The sequence below is a fragment of the Mustela nivalis genome (genome assembly GCF_964662115.1).
Source record: "Mustela nivalis genome assembly, chromosome: 2".
NCBI lineage: Eukaryota > Metazoa > Chordata > Mammalia > Carnivora > Mustelidae > Mustela > Mustela nivalis.
In genome coordinates this window covers 151,058,942-151,076,785 of record NC_139021.1, presented here as the reverse complement: position 1 = coordinate 151,076,785, position 17,844 = coordinate 151,058,942, and the positions used below count along the sequence as shown (strand labels likewise).

Below are 17,844 nucleotides of genomic sequence, written 5' to 3'. Positions count from 1 at the left end.
TAATTATAAGCCATATTTTTAATTGCCAGCCTTAGAAAATGCTCTTTGTTTACCCTTTTTTCTCATACTCCCAGTACTCCCCCTGGAGTATCTCAGTGTACCCGTGTGGAAACCAACAACCAGCTGAGAAATAAGACCAGACCACTCATAGGCTGGGCAGAATCCCACAGGGATAAGGATAGAAAGGGAAGCTCCGAGGCAAAATTGTAACTGGATCCTCTCCTGTGCAGTTTGAGAAGTTGTTCTCAGCTTCCACTTAGTCATGCCTGAGACTGTCTCATAGCCAATTAAACCTCCCAAGCTTGTGTTCACACAGCTTGTTCTCAGAAGCAAATCCAATAGTGTCCCTTTGCAGGGTTGAAGGAAATTATAGTTCCAAAGAATGCAAATTATAACCTCTTTGACCTGCCCCCCACCCTCTTGTGCTCTCTCTCCCTATTCAAATATATTTAATTCAACCAGGAAAGTTTCCTACTGAAGTTCTGTTGGGCACTTAATAAAGTATTTTGAGTCCTTTAGACTGACTGCATTCCACCAACAACCTGATGAAGACATGCTTCCGGCCAGCAGAGAACCTACCGAAGGGCCATGCCCTGCTAACCTTGAACAAACTCTGTGGCTTCCAGTTTCTTGACAATAAAATGAAGAGTTTGGACAATTTAACTCTAAGATCTCTTCCACAAGTGGTCACATTTGTGCTAGAGGAATTCTACCTTCAAACCCTATGCAACCTCACCTCCCCACATGCACATAGTGCCCTGCTTTAGGTAATAGAAATGGGCACATGGCCCAGATTATCGCCAATCATAGGATCCCAATCCCTGATTATGTGAGTCGTCCAAGGAGAGGTCACCTGACCAATTCCAGTGTCATTCCCTGGAATTTTTCAAGTAGAAGCTGAGAGAGAGAGGGATGCTCTCTTTCCTCACTGATTTCTAAGCAATTAGTATAAGGCCCTGGAAGCTGCCAGTAGCTGTGACCTATGCCAACAAGGAAAAGTTGTTTGAAAATAGAAGGAAAGTAGACCAACAAGCAGAGATAAGAAACAGGCAGAGAAAAACTGAGTGGTTTTCAAGGCCTAAGTTTTTATTCATTGATATAAAGGTCTTCTATTTCTTTCTTCTGTTCTAGAAGCTTCTCTTAGTGTTGAGAAAGGCAGGTTCATGCATGTCATTTTTCAACCCCCACTCAGCCTTGGACCTGGAACACTTCCTTACCAAGAGATAAAGAGTTCCCATAGCTGGGGCTGGATTTACCACTTTGTGTAGGAAGAACTTTCCCTATTTCAGACTCAATGTGTACTCCTTTGTTTTGCTGAAGTTAACACAAATGGCACCTGATCAACCCAAATATTGCATCTGTCCCCTGTGGGGAGGAGGTAGAATCCTTCTACTGTAGCATGAAAGGAGTGAGTGCAAGCCAGCTGCCCTGTGTTGGGTGCTAGGAGGAACCTGTTGGCCATGGGAGACAGTGCCAGCTATTGGAGCTGAACTTGGTCTGCCTTTTCTCTGGGGAATGAAGTGATGTTCCCTCTTGGACTCGACTGTTGCTTTCCTTGGCGACTCCAATACCAAGATGCAGTGAGTGGAAGTATTTGGACCTATGCTCCTAATAACAGGCAACAAATGTCCTTCGCTTGACTTATACCCCTTCCTATAAATCCCAATTTGGCCTTGAGTAGATTAAGCTAGTCTGCACTTACACTAAAAGAATCCTGACACACATACCTATTCTTCTTTAGTGATTTCACTGCTTCTAGAACTCAGTGGAACTGAGAGAAGGTTCTCTCTACTGGTCATTGAGAGGAGTATTTGTTTTGCGCCTGCTTGGTGTAGAGGTTAATAAAGATAATATTAATCATAATTACTATCATTTGTTGAGAACTTCCCATAGATCGTATATTCATATATTAGCTCATTCAGATTCCTACCAAGAAGGTAATATTATAAATTACATTTTACAGATAAGGAAACTGAGGCTTTGGGAGGTTCCATAACTTACTCAAGTTCACACAGTTCATGAATAGTAGAGTTAAAACACAAATCTTCCTCATTTCAGAGCCTTGGTGTTGAGCTACTGCTTTATACTGTACTCAAGGTGCCTATATAAAGTGCTTCCATCATTATATTGATAATTGGCAATATGAGGGAGTTTGAATAGTTTTCTACAGAAATGGTAGTAACCCTCAGGGAAGAAAACTCAGTGAGCTGGGATGGCACTTTATTGTGTAATCACTTTGTCTTTAACTTTTCTGAAAATCAACCAAAGCAAAACCCCCCCAAAAAACAAAATAAAACAGAACAAAAAACACAGTCCTTCACCTTGCCCAAAGAAGTTCCAAGTTTTTGCAGGTTAATATAAATTCAGGCAAAAGGGAAAGAAAGAAGACTCAAAGGGCCATTATTGTTCACAGGCCAAATTCTGTCCTTGTTTAGGGAAATGTTGAAATTAAATATTAGAATCCTGAGCTATTGTTATTTTATTCAAAGTCAATTTTTTCTGTCATTGACTTTTGGAAAGATGACTCTCAAGAGAATATGGAACATCTAGTTAAGTGCTTTCTCTAGGAAGGATTGGGAGTAATCAGAGTGATTTTAAACCAAAGAGATAGCTTTGCTCTGAGCTAAGCCTCCTGAAGTGATCCCAGTGATTTACTGTGCTTTAAGTCTACATCCAAACACCAAGTTAAATTAACAGAATGAGATAAAATTGAAGCATCTGTCTATATATTCCAGCTGTATATGCCTGCATTTGTATATAATATATAATGCCACTATGTGACTTTACAGCTTTGCTACAGCCAATAATTCAACAATAACTTTATGCCAGCTGAGGGGACAATAAATGGCAGACCTCAGTATGTTTTATGTTTTATGCTGCATTAGTGTATTGCTTCAGCCAACTAATGATCCCGACTTCCCAACCTACCTCCTTTATTAATGAATCTGAATTTATAGACCACCTCCTTCTCCTAGAGCACAGAGCAGCTCCCGTGGCCCATAGTATGTTGTAGCTTCACACCTAAATCAGTCACAGGGACAGGACTTTCACAACTTGGAAACTAACCCACTTAACTTTTTCAGTACTGATAACAGCTTTCTCCTTTGTGACAAGTGAGCTATTTAATTAGAACCCCTCTCTTCCTACCTTTTTCCTTACACTCACTGCAGCTCTAATTGTCTAAATTCTGTTTTTCTCATTAGAATATAAGGCACAAGGGAGTGAGTATTGAGTCAATCTCATTCACAGAATGTGGCAACTTGCCTAAGGCATAGTAGATACTTAACAGAAAACTGGGTATGGTTTTTACCATTAGGTGATCATAAAAATGCTTGATCACAAGAGCCGTCCATTCAGAAATACAGCTGTGCTCTTAGTATCCCGTGAACACTCATGTATTTCACGCCTATCATGTGCCACCCACCATGCAGGAGGAAACAGATAAGATCGTCTCTTCGCTTGAGTTGCTTCCAGGTTTAGGAGTAATGAACCTATGGTAACAACTCAAATCCAAAGTGAATAAGGAGGGCCCAGCAAGTACTCCAGGAATTCAAAAGAGGTGGATGGATATTGGACCTTACTGTTGCGATCCGGGAAGGAGAAAGGTGGCTTTTAAATGGAAGAAGGAGGATGGCTAGGAATTCAAAGATGGGAAGAAAGGAAGAAACAATCTAGGGGGGGACAGTAGGAACAAAGTCGCACAGGTCTAAAGGTTCAGGATCTTTTCAGGAAGGTCCAGCTGGCAGAAAGTCTGACTTGTCTGTAGGGAGCCATAGTCATAGTGTGGGGGTGAAGTTGGAGATCTGTGTGGAAGTCTCCTATGTCAGGGCAAGAGTGAGAAGCTGGGGAGTAAATCAGATGCACGCATTATCCTACATAATAGTGGCCTCTGGGAGTTTTAGTCATCCTCAAAGCTTTGTTGTACCTGGGTGATCCAGATTCCCTTTCAGTTGCTCCCTTCAGTATTTCTTCCTAAAGCCAGAGGCCTCGACTTGCTATACTCCCCTCCCCACACTAGCAGTATCATTGCCTTTCTTTTCTCCTTTTTCAAATTTACCAGTAGTTCAAAACTACTGGGTGCCTCCCTGTTTTTTCTGAACTGCTACGCTAGTAGTTTCCTTGGAGATGAGGAAGGGTTCACTGTGGGTCAGGCACAGAGCTGCGAGCCTTATTAAGTTTGGTTTCTTTTCGGGGGGGGGGGGGGGAGGAGTCAAGATGGCGGAGAAGTAGCAGGCTGAGACTACTTCAGCTAGCAGGAGATCAGCTAGATAGCTTATCTAAAGATTGCAAACACCTGCAAATCCATCGGCAGATTGAAGAGAAGAAGAACAGCAATTGTAGAAACAGAAAAACAACCACTTTCTGAAAGGTAGGACTGGCGGAGCAGTGAATCCAAAGTGACGGGAAGATAGACCCCAGGGGGAGGGGCCGGCTCCCAGCAAGCGGTGGAGCAACGGAGCACAAAATCTGGACTTTTAAAAGTCTGTTCTGCTGAGGGACATCGCTCCAGAGGCTAAACAGGGGCGAAGCCTACACGGGGTCAGCATGGCCTCAGGTCCTGCAGGGTCAGGGAAGGATCAGGGGTGTCTGAGTGTCACAGAACTTGTGGGTATTGGAATGGAAAAGCCAGCTACAGAGACAGAGCCGACAGTAAGCTCACAGCTCGGGGTTACCTTGAACCGGTCGCAGGCTCGGTGAGCTCAGAGCGTGGCCGGAGGTCAGGCAAACGGGAGTTACAAGGCGCTGTTCTCTGAGGGCGCACTGAGGAGTGGGGCCCCGGGCTCTCAGCTCCTCCAGGCCGGAGACCAGGAGGCCGCCATTTGTATTCCCGTCCTCCGGAACTCTACGGAAAGCGCTCAAAGAACAAAAGCTCCTGAAAGCAAACCCGAGCGGATTACTCAGCCCGGCCCCTGGTAAGGGCGGTGCAATTCTGCCTGGGGCAAAGACACTTGAGAATCACTACACCAGGCCCCTCCCCCAGAAGATCAACAAGAAATCCAGCCAAGACCAAGTTCACCTACCAGGAGTGCAGTTTCAATACCAAGGAGAGCGGCAGAATTCCAGAGGAGAAGAAAGCAAAGAACGAAACTCGTGGCTTTCTCCCTGTGATTTTTTAATCTTGCAGTTAATTTAATTTTTTTTCATTTTTTTCTCTTCTTCTGCTAAAATTTTTTTAACTTTTACCCTTTTCTTTTTTAACGTTTTTTAACTAGCTTATCTAATATATATATTTTTTCTTTTTTATACTTTTCTTTATTCGTTTTCTTTTTTTAATTCTTTTCTTTTTTTTTTTTCTTTTTCTTTCATTCTTTTTGAACCTCTTTTAATCCCCTTTCTCCCCCCTCACGATTTGGGATCTCTTCTGATTTGGTTAAAGCATATTTTCCTGGGGTTGTTGCCACCCTTTTAGTATTTTACTTGCTCCTTCATATGCTCTTATCTGGACAAAATGACAAGGCGGAAAAATTCACCACAAAAAAAAGAACAAGAGGCAGTACCGAAGGCTAGGGACCTAATCAATACAGACATTGGTAATATGTGAGATCTAGAGTTCAGAATGACAATTCTCAAGGTTCTAGCCGGGCTCAAAAAAGGCATGGAAGATATTAGAGAAACCCTCTCGGGAGATATAAAAGCCCTTTCTGGAGAAATAAAAGAACTAAAATCTAACCAAGTTGAAATCAAAAAAGCTATTAATGAGGTGCAATCAAAGTGGAGGCTTTCACTGCTAGGATAAATGAAGCAGAAGAAATAATTAGCAATATAGAAGACCAAATGACAGAGAATAAAGAAGCTGAGCAAAAGAGGGCAAACAGCTACTGGACCACGAGGGGAGAATTTGAGAGATAAATGACACCATAAGACGAAACAACATTAGAATAATTGGGATTCCAGAAGAAGAAGAAAGAGAGAGGGGAGCAGAAGGTATACTGGAGAGAATTATTAGGGAGAATTTCCCCAATATGGCAAAGGGAACGAGCATCAAAATTCAGGAGGTTCAGAGAATGCCCCTCAAAATCAATAAGAATAGGCCCACACTCCGTCACCTAATAGTAAAATTTATAAGCCTTAGTGACAAAGAGAAAATCCTGAAAGCAGCCCAGGAAAAGAAGTCTGTAACATACAATGGTAAAAATATTAGATTGGCAGCTGACTTATCCACAGAGACCTGGCAGGCCAGAAAGAGCTGGCATGATATTTTCAGAGTACTAAACGAGAAACACATGCAGCCAAGAATACTACATCTAGCTAGGCTATCATTGAAAATAGGAGAGATTAAAAGCTTCCAGGACAAACAAAAACTGAAAGAATTTGCAAATACCAAACCAGCTCTACAGGAAATATTGAAAGGGGTCCTCTAAGCAAAGAGAGAGCCTACAAATGGTAGATCAGAAAGGAACAGAGACCATATACTGTAACAGTCACCTTACAGGCAATACAATGGCACTAAATTCATATCTCTCAATAGTTACCCTGAATGTTAATGGGCTAAATGCCCCTGTCAAAAGACACAGGGTATCAGAATGGATAAAAAAACAAACCCATCTATATGTTGCCTCCAAGAAACTCATTTTAAGCCCGAAGACACCTCCAGATTTAAAGTGAGGGGGTGGAAAAGAATTTACCATGCTAATGGACATCAGAAGAAAGCAGGAGTGGCAATCCTTATATCAGATCAATTAGATTTTAAGCCAAAGACTATAATAAGAGATGAGGAAGGTCACTATATCATACTCAAAGGGTCTGTACAACAAGAAGATCTAACAATTTTAAATATCTATGCCCCCAACGTGGGAGCAGCCAAGTATATAAACCAATTAATAACAAAATCAAAGAAACACATCAACAATAATACAATAATAGTAGGGGACTTTAACACTCCCCTCACTGAAATGGACAGATCATCCAAGCTAAAGATCAACAAGGAAATAAAGGCCTTAAACGACACACTGGACCAGATGGACATCAGATATATTCAGAACATTTCATCCCAGAGCAACAGAATACACATTCTTCTCTAGTGCACATGGAACATTCTCCAGAATAGATCACATCCTCGGTCCTAAATCAGAACTCAACCGGTATCAAAAGATTGGGATCATTCCCTGCATATTTTCAGACCACAATGCTCTAAAGCTAGAACTCAACCACAAGAGGAAGTTTGGAAAGAACCCAAATACATGGAGACTGAACAGCATCCTTCTAAAGAATGAATGGGTCAACCGGGAAATTAAAGAAGAATTGAAAAAAAATCATGGAAACAAATGATAATGAAAATACAACGGTTCAAAATCTGTGGGACACAACAAAGGCACTCCTGAGAGGAAAATATATAGCGGTACAAGCCTTTCTCAAGAAACAAGAAAGGTCTCGGGTACACAACCTAACCCTACACCTAAACGAGCTGGAGAAAGAACAAGAAAGAAACCCTAAGCCCAGCAGGAGAAGAGAAATCATAAAGATCAGAGCAGAAATCAATGAAATAGAAACCAAAAAAACAATAGAACAAATCAATGAAACTAGGAGCTGGTTCTTTGAAAGAATTAATAAAATTGATAAACCCCTGGCCCGACTTATCAAAAAGAAAAGAGAAAGGACCCAAATAAATAAAATCATGAATGAAAGAGGAGAGATCACAACTAACACCAAAGAAATACAAACTATTATAAGAACATACTATGAGCAACTCTACGCCAATAAATTTGACAATCTGGAAGAAATGGATGCATTCCTAGAACATATAACTACCACAACTGAACCAGGAAGAAATAGAAAGCCTGAACAGACCCATAACCAGTAAGGAGATTGAAACAGTCATTAAAAATCTCCAAACAAGCAAAAGCCCAGGGCCAGACGGTTTCCCGGGGGAATTCTACAAAACTTTTAAAGAAGAACTAATTCCTAGTCTCCTGAAACTGTTCCAAAAAATATAAATGGAAAGAAAACTTCCAAACTCATTTTATGAGGCCAGCATCACCTTGATCCCAAAACCAGACAAGGATCCCATCAAAAAAGAGAGCTATAGACCAATATCCTTGATGAACACACATGCAAAAATTCTCACCAAAATATTAGCCAATAGGATTCAACAGTACATTAAAAGGATTATTCATCATGACCAAGTGGGATTTATTCCAGAGCTGCAAGTTTGGTTCAACATCCACAAATCAGTCAATGTGATACAACACATCAATAAAAGAAAGAACAAGAACCATATGATACTCTCAATAGATGCTGAAAAAGCATTTGACAAAGTACAGCATCCCTTCCTGATCAAAACTCTTCAAAGTGTAGGGATAGAGGGGACATACCTCAATATCATCAAAGCCATCTATGAAAAACCCACCACAAATATCATTCTCAATGGAGAAAAACTGAAAGCTTTTCCGCTAAGGTCAGGAACACAGCAGGGATGTCCATTATCACCACTGCTATTCAACATAGTACTAAAAGTTCTAACCTCAGCAATCAGACAACAAAAGGAAATTAAAGGCATCCAAATCGGCAAAGAAGAAGTCAAATTATCACTCTTCGCAGATGATATGATACTATATGTGGAAAACCCAAAAGACTCCACTCCAAAACTGCTAAAGTGTCGGGATATAAAATCAATGCACAGAAATCAGTTGCATTTTTCTACACCAACAACAAGACAGAAGAAAGAGAAATTAAGGAGTCAATCCCATTTACAATTGCATCCCAAACCATAAGATACCTAGGAATAAACCTAACCAAAGAGGCACAGAATCTATACTCAGAAAACTATAAAGTACTCATGAAAGAAATTGAGGAAGACACAAAGAAATGGAACAATATTCCATATTCCTGGATTGGAAGAATAAATATTGTGAAAATGTCTATGCTACCTAAAGCAATTTACACATTTAATGCAATTCCTATCAAAGTACCATCCATCTTTTTCAAAGAAATGGAACAAATAATTCTAAAATTTATATGGAACCAGAAAAGACCTCGAATAGCCAAAGGGATATTGAAAAAGAAAGCCAACGTTGGTGGCATCACAATTCCGGACTTCAAGCTCTATTACAAAGCTGTCATCATCAAGACAGCATGGTACTGGCACAAAAACAGACACATAGATCAATGGAACAGAATAGAGATCCCAGAAATAGACCCTCAAGTCTATGGTCAACTAATCTTCGACAAAGCAGGAAAGAATGTCCAATGGAAAAAAGACAGCCTCTTTAATAAATGGTGTTGGGAAAATTGGACAGCCACATGCAGAAAAATGAAATTGGACCATTTCCTTACACCACACACAAAAATAGACTCAAAATAGATGAGAACCTCAATGTGAGAAAAGAATCCATCAAAATCCTTGAGGAGAAAACAGGCAGCAACCTCTTCAACCTCAGCTGCAGCAACATCTTCCTAGGAACATGGCCAAAGGCAAGGGAAGCAAGGGCAAAAATGAACTATTGGGATTTCATCAAGATCAAAAGCTTTTGCACAGCAAAGGAAACAGTTAACAAAATCAAAAGCCAACTGACAGAATGGAAGAAGATATTTGCAAACGACATATCAGATAAAGGACTAGTGTCCAAAATCTATAAAGAACTTAGCAAACTCAATACCCTAAGAACAAATAATCCAATCAAGAAATGGGCAGAGGACATGAACAGACATTTCTGCAAAGAAGACATCCAGATGGCCAACAGACACATGAAAAAGTGCTCCTATCACTCGGCATCAGGGAAATACAAATCAAAACCACAATGAGATATCACCTCACACTAGTCAGAATGGCTAAAATCAACAAGTCAGGAAATGCCAGATGCTGGCGAGGATGCGGAGAAAGGGGAACCCTCCTCCACTGTTGGTGGGAATGCAAGCTGGTGCAACCACTCTGGAAAACAGCATGGAGGTTCCTCAAAATGTTGAAAATAGAACTGCCCTATGACCCAGCAATTGCACTACTGGGTATTTACCCTAAAGATACAAACGTAGTGATCTGAAGGGGCACATGCACCCGAATGTTTATAGCAGCAATGTCCACAATAGCCAAACTATGGAAAGAACCTAGATGTCCATCAACAGATGAATGGATCAAGAAGATGTGGTATATATACACAATGGAATACTATGTAGCCATCAAAAGAAATGAAATCTTTCCATTTGCGACAATGTGGGTAGAACTAGAGCGTATCATGCTTAGCAAAATAAGTCAAGCGGAGAAAGACAACTATCATATGATCTCCCTGATATGAGGAAGTGGTGATGCAACATGGGGGCTTAAGTGGGTAGGAGAAGAATAAATGAAACAAGATGGGATTGGGAGGGAGACAAACCATAAGTGACTCTTAATTTCACAAAACAAACTGAGGGTTGCTGGGGGGAAGGGGGTTAGGAGAAGGGGGGTGGGGTTATGGACATTGGGGAGGGTATGTGCTTTGGTGAGTGCTGTGAAGTGTATAAACCTGGCGATTCACAGACCTGTACCCCTGGGAATAAAAATATATGTTTATAAAAAATTAAAAATTAAAAAAAAAGTTTGTTTTCTTTTAATTCTCTCAATGGGCTAATCACTCAGATACTCCCATCATTCTCCTTTTGGAGATTTAAAAAGAAAGGTCAGACAGCTGGTAAGAATCAGAGATGATTCAAGGTCAGCTGTGCCTGAATCAATAGCTGAATTCAATCACTATACCCTACTGATTCTCTCAAAGAGCTGATTCCTAGCAACTTCCAGTCAAAATGTAGTGCTTTGTCCTTGGTCTTCCATGTCCTCACAATTATCTCTACACAGAGATGGTATTTCATTGATTATATAAAGAGAGATTAACTGCAAATGAATTGGTGTCTTCTGCCTATACACAAAGGACGCCACTTTGGTCCTACTGCTCACACCATCAAATATTATTTTTAAGTCCAAGCAATTTTTCACATCTGAAATACTGCCTTTATTTTCCCCAAACCAAATAATAGCAACTGTCTTGCTTCCAACAAAAATAGAGTGACAGAATTGTGTTTGCTTCTGGTTTTTATTTTTCTAGATTATATCGGAAAACACAGAGGGAAACAATAGTCTCAGAGTATATTAGGCAACAGTGTTAGACAATACATTTCTGAAAAATAGTGGAAACATAGCCCAGCTATATATATCGATTTGGCTAACTTATTTATTCCTTATAAACTAGAAACACAAAAGGCTATCTATAAAATGTAATAACCGACCCGAACATAATACCTGATTTAATGTATTCTCTCAGTCACTGAAATTATCGAGAAATCCAATCCTGAAATAAAGTTTTACTCTTGGAAGCCAAATGTTTTTATATTAAGATAATGTTCTCAGCTGACAAAGCAGATGATACTCACTTTGAATCATAATACAGAATTCAAATATTTACTCTTTAGAATGCAAATTTGTCACAAGAGAGCTTTGTAAATCAAGAATTCTAAGGAATAGGTTAAGGGGTATTCTTGGACTCTCGTGACCAATCATACAGGGACATCAACTTAGCTTTTTCTCTTTTTTTAATTTAAATTTAATTAGCAAACATATAATACATCATTAATTTTTGATGTAATGTTCAATGATTCATTAATTGCATATAACACCCAGTGCTCATCACATCACGTGTCCTCCTTAATGTCCATCATCCAGTTATCCCAACCGCCCCCCCCACCTCCCCTCCAGCAACTCTGTTTGTTTCCTGGAGTCAAGAGTCTTTTGTGGTTTGTCTTCCTCTCTGATTTATTCCCATTCAGTTTGCCCTTCCTGTCCCCATGACCCTCTGTGCTATTCATTATATTCCACATATGAGTGAAACTATATGATAATTATCTTTCTCTGATTATTTCACTCAGCATAATACCTTCCAGTTCCATCCATGTCAATGTAAATGGTAGGTATTCATCCTTTCTGATGGCTGAGTAATATTCTATGGTATATATGAACCACATCTTTATCCATTTGTTTGTTGAAGGGCATCTCAGCTCCTTCCATGGTTTGGCTACTGTGGACAGTACTGCTATGAACATTGGGGTGCAGGTGTCCCTCCTTTTCACTACATCTGTATCTTTGGAGTAAATACCCAAATAGTGCAGTTGCTGGGTCATAGGGTAGCTCCATACTGTTTTCCAGAGTGGCTGTACCAGTTTGCATTCCCACCAACAGTGTAGGAGTGTTCCACTTTCTCTACATCCTCATCAACATTTATTGTTCCCTGTCTTGTTAATTTTAGTCATTCTGACTGGTGTGAGGTGGTATCGTGGTATCTCATTATGGTTTTGATGGCATTTCCCTGATGGCAAGGGATGTGGAGTATTTTTTCAAGTGTCCATTGGCCATTTGTATGTCTTCTGTGGCTTTATACCTTGGGATCATGTTACAGTTAGCCATGGAGGAATGGACATACATTTGGAGGGAAAAGAATGGTGAATTTTCTGAAAGAATTTTTTTTTTAAAGATTTTATTTATTTATTTGTTAGAGAGAGAGAGAGAGAGAGTGGGAGAACACAAGCAGGCAGAGAGGCAGGCAGAGGCAGAGAGAGAAGCAGGCTCCCCACTGAGCAAGGAGCCCGATGCCTGACTTGATCCCAGGACCCTGGGATCATGACCTGAGCCGAAGGCAATGGCTTAACCAACTGAGCCACCCAGGTGTCCCAAGAATTTTTTTTTTTTTTAAGAATTCTTTGGAGAGTGTAAGAATGTCCTATTTTATCAGAGTCCAGAGTTGAGATACCCATGGGAAATAAATGACTGATAAAATTTTGCCAGGAATTGCATGCTGGCAGAGGGCTGGGAAGCAAGGTTTTCCAAGGCCCTGACCTGGTTATGGCACCCAAGTTTAAAATCCTACCTGAAGATCTCCTGAGGAATAAGCTTTAGTGCCTTAGCCTGACACTTGTAATCACCAAGTTCAATATCAAGCACAGGAAATAACTCTGTAAGTATTAATATTGAATAAAACAAATGTTTGCTGAACATCCATCTTTACCCTTCAATTAGCTAAATGTGGCTTGAGCCCCACATTGACAATTGGATTTAGCCCTAATCTTCCCAGATTTCCATTAGTTTCATTCATCTCGTGCTTTTCTGCACCTCTTGCTTTTTTTTTTTTTTGAAGATATTTTGTGGTTATTCACAGGCATCTTGAGTTTGATGCTAGTCCATTAATTTTTTATCTTTCTTATTTCTGAATATGTGCCTTTAAGTCTATAATGTTTCCCTGCAAAATACTTGCTTAGCTGCATTCTCATTTTCCTGCTTTGGCATTCCAGTTCATGCTAAATATTTTATAACTTCCACTTAGCTTTCTTTAACCCATTCAGTATTTCAAATCAGGTTCCATAGTTTCCAATTGTATTTGAAGGAGGGAGAAAGTTCTTACTTTGGCTGTTTTTAAAAATCAATCTGTGATTTATTACATTGTGATTTAAATATATAGCTCATAAAATATTTTGGGGGATTTGTCGAGACTTCCATTGTTGCCTAAAATGTGATCAGTTTTTTAAAAGCTGTTTCATGTTTGTTTAGAAGAATGTGAATTTTCTATTATGTTGGGTGCAGGATTTTGTGTGTTTGTATTAAATAAAACTTGCTAATTGTGTTATTTGAAAGGTGTCTAGCCTTTAGTCATCATGGTCTTTCAGTTTCTCAAATTTTCTGAGAAGCTGCATTAATTTCATGTTGCCATTCCCTTAAATATTGCCTTATATATTTTAAAGATGCATTGTTCAGTGAATCCAAAATCACTGTTGCTACACAAGCCATGCGATATGCAACACTTCTGTCTCACAGTGTTTTTAACTTCAAAAATGATTATTTGTTATTAATGCATACTTACATTGATCAACACATTTTAATGACTTCCTACCTGACCATGGATTCTTTTTTGTGTACCTTTTTATTTTTCAGTAATTTCAAAATTATTCACAGAAAAGTTGCAAGTTCAAAAAACCCACATATACCTCTCACTCAGATCCCACCATTCTTAGCAGGTAACCATTTTTTCTTTCAATGTATTCTTTTTCTGAAGGTATCACCTCACATCTGTGGGAATGGTTCTTTTCAAAAGACAAGTGGTAAATAAATACTGGCAAGGATGGGGAGAAAAAGAACCCTGCTACAGTGTTGGTGGGTATGTAAATTGGTATAGCCATTATGGGGAAGAGCATCATTGTTCCTCAAAAAATGAAATACAGAACTACCACATGATCCAGCCATCCCACTCCTGGGTTTGTATCTAAAGGTATAAAATCAGTATTTCAGAGAGATTCCTGCATTCCCATGCTCATTGCAGCATTATTCACAGTAGCCAAGATGTGAAAACAACCTAACTGATCATCTACGGATGAATGGAGTTAAAAAATGAGATTACACACACACACACACACACAGACATGTACACAGGAATATTACTGAGCCATGAGAAAGAAGGAAATTTTGACCTGTGTGACAACATTGGGTGAACCTTGAGGGCATTATGCTAAGTGAAGTAAAGCAGAGAAAGACAAATGTTTTATCAGTTGTTTGTAGAATCTAAAAAAGCCAAACTTGTAGAAACTGAGAGCAGAATGGTGATTCCCAGGGGCAGGGACTTGGGTGGAATGGCAAATATTGGTCAAAGGGTACAAACTTTCAATTTTAAGTACTAAGTCCTGGGCATCTAATTGTTGGGGTCCATTATCAAAAGAATGAGACTGAGACAAAATGAAAGTTATGCAAAGCTTTATTCTATGCCAAGCATTAGAAGTCAGATTGACCGGCCAGGCTGCCTCCAAAGAGGGGTACCCCATCTTGATCTCACAAGCTGGTTTTATAGAGCATAACCGCAGACCTCGAGGTATGTGGCTTCTATTGTTAGGGCGTTTACTCCCAGAACCGATACCCAGAACCAATACCAGGAACTGCTGGGATGTTTAGAACTGCTGGGATGTGCTGGGGCATTTAGAACTGCTGGGACATTTATTCCTGGAATGAAGCCCATACATGTAAACAACAATATGGCTACCCAGGTAATATGGAGTCGCTCTGATTAAGCAGGTCCTAATAGTTAAACAGGTTTTAACATTAAATTAGCCATAACACTAATGAACAGCATGGTGACTGTGGTTGATGCTACTATAATGTATACTTAAAAGTTGCTAAGAAAGTAGATCTTAAATGTTAGCACACACAAAAAGAAATAGTAATTATGTGAGGGGTTGGAGGTGTTAATTAACCTTACTGTGGTCATCATTTTATACTGTATAAGTGTATCAAATTGTCGTGTTGCATATAAACTTATACAATGTGATATTTCAGTTATTCCCCAGGAAAGCTGGGGTGTAGGGGGAAGAATAACCTATCAGTTTAATGAACGGCTCCTTTACTGGATCTTTTTTAAGTGTTGGGGGAGAGTGGTGTGCTCATTTTGGGGACCAGATTGAAAGTGTTTAATGAAAATTCATTATGTCTACATAGTATGACTGGGACTATCTTCCGGGGGGCGGGGGGACCTGCATATGCAGAAAAAGGCATAATAAAAATAATGAATAGAATAATAGAAGGTAATTAATAGAAGGTTTGAAATCACCAAGGTGTCTACCATAGGAAATGGAAACCAAAATGTGTTCTATGCAAGTGATGGGGGTAATAATGCTGAATGTAAGAAAGTCTGAAGCAAAGTAAGATGTTTAACATGATAACACTTATTGTGAGTGAAGGTACAAGAGTGGATATCTTTGATGGGGAGAGTTGAAACTGGAACCAGGGATGATTAGTAGAGGAAAAAAAATAAATAAAAACAGAGATATATGTGGATATATGATACCTTTCCATAACTCAGAATTATGAGTAATCCAATTTGGTGCACCTGAGGTTCATTTTATTAAAATAAAAAAATAGGTGTAAACACTAAAAGAACACAGTACAAAACCATTTGCTTGGAAGCCACTGGTGCCTATCCCATGGGACTAGGCTTGCTGTAAGTGATCCAGAAATAGCCAGCATTTCCTTGCTTCATTCGCAGACTAATTTGTCTCATTATAGCACTGGCCACTGTTACTAATTTAGGACATGATAAGAGAGAGATCTTCTTAATACCTGAACCATATACTGGAACCAAAATGGGGATCTGGCAGTGGTAACAGTGGAATACTACAGCCAAGCACTTAGCAAAATAAGCCCAGGATATAGACCTGGGAATAAAATTTGGCTCTCCCAATGTTATTGAAGCCTCTCACTTTAGAGAAAATGTTTCAAATGTCAACCTCAGAATCACCAGTACCAACGTTTCATGTCCTACCAAACTTTGTGGAGTTTTCAAGTAGATAGAACACTAGCCAATTTTATGATTACAATGAAAAAAATTGGACAAATGTCAGCTTCCAGTAGCTAAACTTGTTTACGAGTAAGCTTTCCTCCCAAGCTTGTCGCACACAGCTGCAACACTTACCTGCTAACACTCAGCAGGACACCCATCCTCAGAACAGGAAGCTGGGAAACAGGCTCCGGGCTTCTGCCTCCGTTTTGGCTCATCTGTCCCTACTTACCTTCATTGATTTCATGGCATTCCTCTGACCTCTTCCTGCCCCAAATCTGCGTTCTGGTTATCCTTGTCATTTGGTTTAATTGAAACTCATTCCTGGCCTGTTTCTTTTGCCACAGTTGCATAGAAACCTTCGACTCTGAATTTGACCCACATTACATGGGCCTGCATGTCCCTAAAATAAGTAACTCTACTCATGAATACATTGCAAAATCTGCAACATCCCAGCCTCACCCAATTTCAAAACCCAATTTTATTCTTCACTGCCCACCATCTGGCCTTAGCAAACTGGCCGACTCTCTTATTTTTTGTGTGTCACAATGCCTGTGTCCTCGAGGGTGTTTTGTTTTTTTTAATTATCAACCCTGGAGAGTTAGGATTTAACTGTGTGTATTTGAGACTGTGTATACCATCTTTCTCCAGAATGATTTCCCACTCTTGCTAGACAGGAAGAAAAGAAAGGGAGAATTTAAAGAACATGCTTCTGTTCCAAGTTTAGACAGCAACCCTAACACACCATGAATAAGGAGTAATCAGACACTCCCCTCTGTCTGGGTCTTAAGAGAAGATAAACCAGTAAAAAATAAAGCCCATGCATGCACACACACGCCCTTCTATGGTGGGCTCGTGAGAAACTGGGGTTCCAGGAGGAGGGTGGAGTGGAGAGATATGGGTTGGGCTCCTCAGTTGCTTTTCCTGGCTCCCCTTTCAGGGTGATGCTCTGGGCCCACCCTCCCTGCCCATGATCGGAAATACGAGCATCCATACTCCAAGGGTACCATAGCCACTGTAGCCTATATCGCTTGCAAGAGGACTTGTGTTCAGACCTGTGAGAATCTTCTGCCGGGCATTATTCCCATCCCTACCTTTACTTTCCTATTGGGGGGGTGGCTTTTCAGTTTTGTAAATACATTGGGTCAAAGGACGTTTGGATACACTGAACCGCGAAGGCAAACTCAACAGAAATAAAATAAGCTGTAAGCCATTGACTTTAATCAGCAGAAATCTATGACACAGTACGCGTGCAGACACAGCCTTAACCAACTCAGATTTGTGTTGGGGCTTGCTCCACTTCCTCGGACCTTCGCTGCCTTTGCAGAGTTCTAGCTGGAGCCTGCCAGTCATGCTCCGGAGAACACAAAGTGATCTTCAGCCTCTAGGCAGTGTCCAGTCTACCCTGAGACTCGTCTCCATTTTAGACTCTGCAAAAGCCTGCATCCTGCACTCTTGAGGTGCTTGTTCCTTTCTCCTCTCTTTTTAATAATGGCCTGTATTGGAGAGACCTTCTTCTTTGCTCGGAGTTTGCCTCACATGTGTTCCGAGGAGGGCCTGATCCCTAGTAGAT

At 40.2% G+C, this 17,844-nt stretch overlaps 1 long non-coding RNA gene across 1 annotated transcript in view; it reads right to left on the bottom strand.

Moving 5' to 3' along the window:
• The window catches only part of LOC309860208, a 106,939-nt gene extending 90,161 nt beyond the window's left edge, over positions 1 to 16,778 (bottom strand). Inside the window, exon 1 of the long non-coding RNA XR_014309249.1 lies at positions 16,407 to 16,778. This is a non-coding gene — a long non-coding RNA (uncharacterized lncRNA). The remainder of the gene's footprint in view (positions 1 to 16,406) is intronic.
• Positions 16,779 to 17,844: the final 1,066 nt, after the last annotated feature.